General features: G+C 37.1%; 1 pseudogene; it reads left to right on the top strand.

Annotated features, from left to right (window-relative positions):
- The first annotated feature begins 7,374 nt into the window (after positions 1–7,374).
- Positions 7,375–7,522, top strand: LOC113913426 (annotated as a pseudogene).
- The last annotated feature ends 1,683 nt before the right edge of the window (positions 7,523–9,205 follow it).

The following is a 9,205-nucleotide window of genomic DNA, read 5'->3' as shown; positions in this document are numbered from 1 at the left end:
AGTCTAACAATCTTTCGAAAGGAATTATCCAGCCTCAAATGATTCCCATTATTACTTCAGCTTCCTGACCCATTTGCTGTGCTGTTTGCTCCATGCTCTTCCTTATGCCCTGGAAAGCTCTTTGCTCAGTTAATTCCTTCTCACCCTCGAGACCTAAGCTCCAGCATCACTTTCTCAGGGAAACATTGTTGGGACCATCTGTCTACATCCAGTACCCACAGTGTAGGCACTAATATCAACATGAACTCGGTAACAGGTGTCAAAAATACTGTGATAAATTACTGCTGATTCTCCCACAAGACCATTGACGCTATGAAAGCAGAGATCAAGCCTGGTTTTGATTATCATCACCTAGTACAACGGTTGTCAAAGAGAGGACCCCCCCCCCGTAAGTATTTTTGAGTGGAAGAATTATTGTATTTAATACTATTATAATGACACAATCACAAATTTGATATGATAATCTTTTCATTAATATTATTTATTTCTCCTCACAAACTCTTCCTGAAGCTTGTAGCAGACTAAAACAAAGCTTCAAAATTCTACCGGTAGAATCTATATAAATCCATGGATCACTAAGGCTATAATTTTTACAGATACACTCAGTTATCAATTATATGACTCTAAAAATCTTGACCTCTGAAGTGTTCTTCTTTCCCTCCACTCCTATGCTTAAGATGAAAGAACAAACGTCACTGAACCATGCCAGTTTATACAGGTCATCAGTTTAAAACTATACTGCTTGAAGTTGAGTCAGTTTCAAAATACTCTTGAAAAATAAAATGTCAGGTTCAAATATGAAAGATTTTTTTGCAGGGCAATTTTGACAGGGGCGATAATAAATATTTCCTTTCAACCTAAAATAAAATGCTTCTTATAAATTACCAAAGCCAATCTATAGTTTTATTATCTATTTTTAGACTGCAGACTAAATGTAAATGTCATCCAGCCCTTCCCCCACCCCACCTGACACACACCTCAGTGATCAGCCAGCAGCAGCCAGCAAGGCAGGACAGAGGTGACTGTAATGTGAGGGACACAAAAATTGTCTATGTTCCTGCTCTTTTTATTAGGAAGGATAGCTTTGTTCTGCTTTCCATAAAGCTGTTTATCTTTTATTTGCCTCCGTAGAAGTTTAAGGTGGTGAAGATACTTCAGAGAATTTAACCTAGATTATGAAACATTTTTCTCCACTTAAAAAACACTTAACATGGCTTGGTGAGAATGAAGGAGTAGGATTACAGTAAGTTGGATCATTTATTTTACCTTACCCTCCCTCACATCTTCACATTTTGGGTTCAAGTACAACATTTAGAATGTAATGTAAATTTTGAGGCTATGCATTACCTTAGGGTGCTTATTATTAATAATTCTATATGAAACTGGAATAAAACAAAGATAACATCATTTCCATACAACAAAGAGGGAAATATATAAATACATAAAATATTTAAAAATAATAAAATATATAAACTTTGGAGGACAATTTTGAGGGAACAAGGGAACTTTCTGCAATTGGTAACCTGTTCTTTTTCTAACAGGATTGTTCACATTCCTGGAGAATGTGACTCTATAATCCATATAGTTCGGATGAAGATTGCTAATCACACAACCAACTCCCATGCCATAGAAAAGAACAGATGATTGAAGATGTGTCAATCATAGACCTCCAACCCTGGTCCAGACACCACAATAATACAACAGTAATAAAAAATGCTTGAATGCCATTATGGGTCAAGCACTAGTATGCATTAACATGTATCAACTCATATTATCCCGAACATTTTGGGGCAAGAGTAAAAATAGAGACCACATTTTTTACACCTAATTTTAATAAGGTGATAAATAAAGCCTCTGTCCAAGGGGAAAGGACATACTCAAACCTAAGTTAGGGTCCTGAACAGGTCCCCAGGGAACAGAGATGCACAGATTCTCCTCCCTTGTATCTCACGTTTCCCATTTGGGATTTCCAGACCATTCTAAGAGTATCTTGTAACCATATCACTGTAGCAGAAGGATAGCGAGAGGTAGCACTGTCATCTGGGGAACCTAGGCTGCCGAGCCACCCCCTTTGGGGCATCCAGTGCTAAGCAAAAGCAGCCATTCTGTATGGTCAGGGCAAAGGCATGGTCTTTCCTCTATGCACGGGCATCTCTGCTATCTCTCTGTGTGTCCAAATGTCCTCCTTTTAAAAGGATACCAATCCGCTGGATTTGGGCCCATTCTAATGGCCTCATTTTAATTTAATCACCTCTTGAAAGACCCTACCTCCAAAGAGTCACATTCTGAAAACAGGGATAGGGCTTCTACATAATGAATTTGAAAAGAACAAGATTCAGTCCATAACAGCCCTTTTCAATGTGGGACCCAACCAAGAACCTTTCTTGCCCAGGTCTATAGGTAATACTCACCTCATTTTAAAAGCTTATTAATTATCCCCGTTTTACAGATAAGGAAATTGAGGTGCAGAGTAGTTAAGTAACCTTGCCAAGATCACAGAGCAGTAAGCAGGCAATCCAGCACACGAGCCTGTGCTTTAAGCCCCAGCCCTCTAAGAATGCTCGATAAAGGCAGGTCACATGACCTCAGCCAAGCCAAGGGGAATTTCTTCCCAGAAGTCTGACTCTGAGCTGGAGAAACATAGTCCTATCTTCTCTGATCCCAGAGTTGTAAGCTAATGAGTCTGCTCCTGGGCATTTCCATTGCCATCTGGAAAAAGTTGCTTAAAAGAACCAAATCCTCACAGAAAGATATACAGAAAGGAGACATGGCAAACGATGATGGTGCTGGAGACACTTGATCTGGTTGGCCTTGCCCCTTTTGAAGCTTGACCAATTCCCCCTTTCAATATATGTACTAACCAGCATGCTTCTGGGAAATTTTTTTTATGCTTATTACATCAAATTAAAGCAGCTTGGGCAATGACCACTCTTCATTCTTTAGATCTGACATCCTTAAACCAAATCAATCTTAAAAGTTGCCTCATTGAAACTGTTTTGTTTTGTTTTGTTTTATTCTTTTTTTTGTTGTTGTTATGGTCTCCATGTTAGGGAGTTCAGTTAAAGAACAGTTCCAATGACTCACATGGAACTATTGTAGAAACCAACTCTGTTCCCTCTCACCCTCAAATGTTCGCTCCTACTGTTATTCTTTTTTATCATTATAGTGTAGCACGCTGATATCTTAAGGAGGTATCATTAAGCTGTAATCTATCATTTGTCAAGAAAGAGTGAAAAACATTCTATCAAATTCATCAGTACTGCAAATGACTTGTAAGACATAATGAACAACGCAATAGTTGCATTGTTCCTGCAACAATGCGGGTAGTTTATTTCTAAGATCCCCATTATCTGTTGGGGAAGGAGACATGATAGCAGTAAAAAAGCAATAAGCAGTTAGGATATAAGTCTTGGTGAGACACTATTCAAATCTGGAAAATAATTCTAAATTAAAATGCCACCAAGTGTGGCTACACATTATTAACTGGAATCAGCCAATTTAGGAAGAACTATCAACCTGGCCTGGAGTGAAGAGACAGACTTAATTAAAATACTTCAAGGTGGCTGAAAACTCATTTTCATAGTCATGCTGAACAAATGCCTGAAAAATTAAAAAGTTAATAGATTGATTTCTGTTTATTTTCGCTCTTTTTTAGGAGTAACATATTGCTCTATGTTCACTGTATTCCCAATACTGTGGTCTCCATTGCTAGGGAATATAAATCAATAGAAGATACTGCACTCAAAGAGGGAAGAAAACTTACAGGTAAAAGACAAGTGGAGAGCAATTTCTGCAGCTCCCAGCAAAACAGGAAATTTTTCTCCCTCCTGAGCATCATGTGTAACTATAAAGACATATTAGGTTCTTAATAAATGTTGATTGATGAATAATCATGTGTGAGAATACACATCATAGACCAAAGTTTCCTGAAGTAGTGTGACTGTAGTACATGGTAAAAATTTCACTATGCTAATCCAAAAGGAGTTCATAAGAGTTGACAGGGGGAAAAGCTTAATAAAAAAACAAATACTAATTTATAAGACAATACACATAACATTGATTAGCATTATCAAATGTAGGAATATATCTTCTCAAATGTTATACAATCAACACAGTCTCTGAATCTGTTCTCAACTTCAAGCCTAACATCATTCATTCATACTTGACATGATCTCCCGAACCACTTACCGGGATTTGGGGATACAGTAGGGATTGAGCCCAGCCATTTCTTAAAGGCACAAGGATAATCATAGTGCTACAATAACAATCAAGACAATCTAATTTTTAAAATACATTTTAGAAGAAAAAATATCTGTAGCCACGATTTTTTCCCAGCAAACCCCGATGAACACTTCATAGATACACTGGCACAGAGTATGGGCTCTAGAGAGATTCAGTTCATTCCTGGCTCTGTAACACAGTGGCTATCTGAGGTTGGACAAGTGAGGTAATACTTCTAGGCCTAAATAGCTTCAGATAGTAATAATAATGGTGATAAATGATAATAATGACAATACTGATATTTACCCCCATGGGACTGGTGTTAGAACTATGGGAGAATAAGGTAAGAGTTCAACAAATAAAACCCTTTTTGAAAATGATGGTATAAACAATAAGGATCATAATATAATTGAGCAAGTGGAGCCAAAATCATGAGATGGGATGCGGACTAAAGCTAAGCCTTGAAGGAGATGTAAGGGTCCTATCACATGACTTCAGCTTGTATTTAAACTGTACTTGGGCACCTGGCTGGCTCAGTAGGTAGAGCATGCAACTCTTGATCTTGGGGTTGTGTCTCAGGGTCCTGAGTCCAAGCCCCATGTTGGGCATTGAGCTTACTTTAAAAAAAAAAAAATGCGCTTAACGTGGCTAGCTTAACAGTAAACATTTAACAAATATGGAACTAACAACAAGGAAATTAAGGAATGGTCTTTACTGACCAAATCTGGAGTATTAAAATTACCTCAAAACAGAAGACTGGCAAATGTTTGAGATTCTAGGCCAGGAGGCAGATTTCCCAGTAGCAGCAAAGCAATGCTCTTTCTCAGTATCAACAATGACAAAACGATGGATTATCAAGAAGGCCTCAATTGCCCTAGGTTGTGATCTGATAGACCGAATCCCTGATTTACGCCCCTTTACATTATTTGATTCTGATCTTTCTATAGCAAATCCAGCTTATTTGGCCCTCGAATATTCACAGTCCTGCTGCCACCCAATGAGTCCTGCCATCACACACAGGTGGAGGCAAAGCTACATTTATCTTTCTGAAAGCCATCCCTTCAAGTAGAGCAATGTTACTGTTTCTGTTACCATATTCTTTAGTTTATTTGAAAAATTTGGGTAAGGTTTATATCCCTGTTTCTGATGAGGTTTGTCTGTTTCTATTGTTTTAAAGCATCAAGCCTCTTTCTGAAACAAAGGCAAGAAGAAATCATCCAGAGTTCCTAACCAGCTTGGAGGTTTCTAAAAGACAGGATGGCCCCAGGCAGAACAATTAATACCACAACGTTTGCCTTACAGAATCCACAAATTCCCGTAAGACACTAAGCCACTCCCAAGGACAATTAGAGATTCATTGATTAAAGCCTGCTTCAGAAGATGATCAAATCATTTCATTCACTCTAAGTTGAGATGCAAACAGCTAACAAAGCCCATGTTATCACCAGGTTCATGGAGTGTCATCTGCTTGACAGATATCAAGGAAGGGAGATGTAGAGTTACACGCATACGCAGGGGCTGGAGAGCGGGAGAGTAATTCTTCTGATGGTAATTATAATCAAAATTAATGATACCTGCACAGGCTAATCTTGAAGCTAGAGATGCTGATATTAATCCTAATATTCAATGATCTCTGTCTAAGGACCATGTAGACAAGTTCTTCCCAACCAAAATGTCAGAACATGTCAGGCTATTAAAACTAGCTGCTCATCATTGGACTTTTCCCTACAGCATAGGGCTTTAAATCTTCACCTTTCTGTTTGGGCACTATGACAATTTCTTCCTGTGTTCTCTGTCCTTTAACATTTCCTCTTTCTTTCATTAGTAATGCATGCCCAGCCTTACCTCATTTCAAGTTATAAAAGGATAGTCCTGCTGCAACATAATTTTGTATTACTTTGGCCACAAAATCCAAACAAATCTAATATACAAAATCTACATCACATACCCTGGCAAACACAATTATGGATAATTTATGGTCTCTGTCTGCAAGAAAACACACTGATAGAGCGATGGTTAGAAACACAAACAAACAAGATTAAAAAAAAAAAAAAAACCCTGGGATTCCTTTCTTTTCAAAGGTCAGTTGCTCAAATAAATGATGAGGGATGCCTCTTAGAAGAAATGCTTACAAAAGTTCTTAAATAGGGACAGTGGGCCTGTTGGGTGGACGAATGCATTATGTACAATCATCATATTCTACCTGCTACAAAAAGTGATTCTACTTCTAGTCTACATTAATGTGGTACAAGGGCCAAATCAAAGGGCCTAAACAGAATGACTTTACGCTGCACCAAAACACATGGAGTATTTTTGATTGCTGTTTCATACTTATTTCACATATATTTCAAATTTTAGAAAAAACTGGCAAAGTAGATCATAGGGTGCTAGAAGGAATTCAGCAGTGTATTGACAATTCTTTGTCATGTTTATTACAACTGAAGACCTATGAATATTTGACCTTAAAAAGATTAGGAGCCATTATGAGAAGGAGCCATTACACCTGGCTTATGGTGGGAATAGGAAGCCCATGTTACAAGTGAAGACCTGGAAACTGGACTTCCATCCCTAAGACATTTGTTGAGAGGATTTATGCCTTGAATAGGTATTAGGTTATATATATTCTAGGTACCTTTAAACTTCAAGACTTCATGTGCCTTTAGAATCCAGTAAGGACAGAGCTGGAGCTGAGTATTTAGGAAATCCAAATAGAATGGAGAGTTGAACTAAATAGAGTAGTAGAACTCTACACAATGGAAATGCACAGAGTACACAACTATGAATCCAGCTGAACCATCATTACCCTCTTGTCTTGCCCTCCTCTGTATTATTATGGCGCTATTCATCCAAGCACTGCTCAAACTATGTGTTCAATGTACTATGCTTACTCTAGATGAGACTCTCTAGGTCACAAATGTTTAAGTGTGCCTCTATTTAGAAAAGAAAAACTTATAGATTGGAGATGCTTTTTGCACAGAGGTAGCCCAAATAGCTATCTTTCCCTGGAGAGCTAATTCACTTGCCGTTGTGTATTTACCAAGGGCCTCCAAAGTGGTAGCAGGCATGTTCACACCAGGATTTGCCACGATGATCCACTGGTGTGCAGGGAAAACTAGTACTTCATTAGTATATTCTTCTAAAATTAAGGATGTAACATTTACTTGGTCACAAGGGTGATTTTCACAAAGGCGAGGCTTATCCATTGCACTCTAGATGTGCTGACCCCTGCAATTTTCCCAAATGTGGAAAACTCGAATGCATAATTTGTGATAGTGGGGGAGTGGGTTCGCACTCTCCCCTGACCACTAGTGCCTAAAAACGTGGTGCTCTCACTCTTTGTTGTATTCTAACCCTTGTCTTTTACTGTTTGAGAGAGCATACAAAATTCTGATGTCTATTATGAGTGCAGCTGGTAGGGGACTACAGTATTTCAACTTTATTAAAAAATGCTTCTCTTAAAAAAAAGAATGTAACATATTTACTAACATTTACTATATGGATTCACATGTTACAGAGCAAACATCAAGGACAACAAAATCTAAGGGCAGAGTGACAGTTCTACCAGATGGGGGCGCTGAAGGTCATTACTTATTAGAGTATTACAAGGTGGGCTTCTGGTTAAGAGTTTCTACAGAATATATTATTTCAGCTATTCGAACTCAAATAACCCTTGCAATATGGAAACTTACCTTTAAAATATGCCTCCAGGAAACCATAGGTGACCTATAATATCTATCATTAAAGTACGTGAGAACAACAAAAAATGTCAGAACTGACCTTTTTCCTACAAATAAAACAAGGTATTACTTGCATTTGAGAATAAAAATAATAATGATCTAATGAGATCAGATAAGATCCCCAAACAGAAATTATCAAGAATACTACTGAAAGTATGAATTTGTATCCATTATAACTAATGATGAGCCTCACACTGAGTCTATTTTCTGCCTCCAGCTAATAGCCCATGGTAGTATGAGGATAACACTATGAACAAAACTGTTTTAAAAAGTGAGCCAACAGAACACCATGAATAAAATTCTAGTGGCAGGAAAATGATGTTACACCAAAATTGAATGAAAAATAAGTTAAATATTGGGGTTTTTATTTTTACCTTATACTTTTTAAATAACTACATTTGTATATGTTCTTAGAAACATATTAGTATAGTAGAACATGTAGATAATTTGTATACATACATATAATATGTGAATACATTTTATATATTCATACTGAAGATAGACATAGATATGTTGGGGGTTCAAAACATCAGCTGGTAAGAAATATATGTATCATATGCATATATAAATATGTATTTGTGTGTGTGTGTAATGACCGTTTTATTTAGAAATTTGTGGTTTCTAAATAAAGACATAGATATGTTGGGGGTTCAAAACATCAGCTGATAAAAAACATATATGTCATATGCATATATAAATATATATTTGTGTGTGCGGGTAATAACCATTTTATTTAGAAACTTGTGGTTTACCTATAAATACTTGGTATTACAGGACTCTGAAAGACTAGGTAGCCTACGATTAGATTTTTTTCTTATCTATTTATGTACAGTCAGGTTAAGCCTTTGCATTGTTTACCTAGCTTTTCATGGTAACCTGAAAAAACCTCTTAAAATCCCATGAACATACTGCCTGCATTATATAAAATAGTAAGAAACGCTTTTACACAAGTTTACTATTCAAATAATACCTTTTCCCACAATAGCTGATATTTAAAAATATTTGAAAAGCAAACCAGATAATCTGTATTCTAAACTCTTGATGATTAACTTCTATCAGTCAGGACTCTTAAGTCTGAGACTTTAATTTTATGCTGTTGCAGTTCCAATGGCTATTCCTATCAGGTGAATATCTCCAGGCCAAAGCAACAATCTCATCTGTATTCATTATTGCCCTAAATTACAGATATTAAATATACATAAACCATGAAGCCACGTGGTGATATCTCCATGTTAACACTTCCCAAC

The sequence above is a fragment of the Zalophus californianus genome, chromosome 14, assembly GCF_009762305.2.
Source record: "Zalophus californianus isolate mZalCal1 chromosome 14, mZalCal1.pri.v2, whole genome shotgun sequence".
NCBI classification, from domain to species: domain Eukaryota; kingdom Metazoa; phylum Chordata; class Mammalia; order Carnivora; family Otariidae; genus Zalophus; species Zalophus californianus.
The sequence above is the reverse complement of the archived record's forward strand: the minus strand, read 5'-3'. Positions and strand labels throughout refer to the sequence as shown.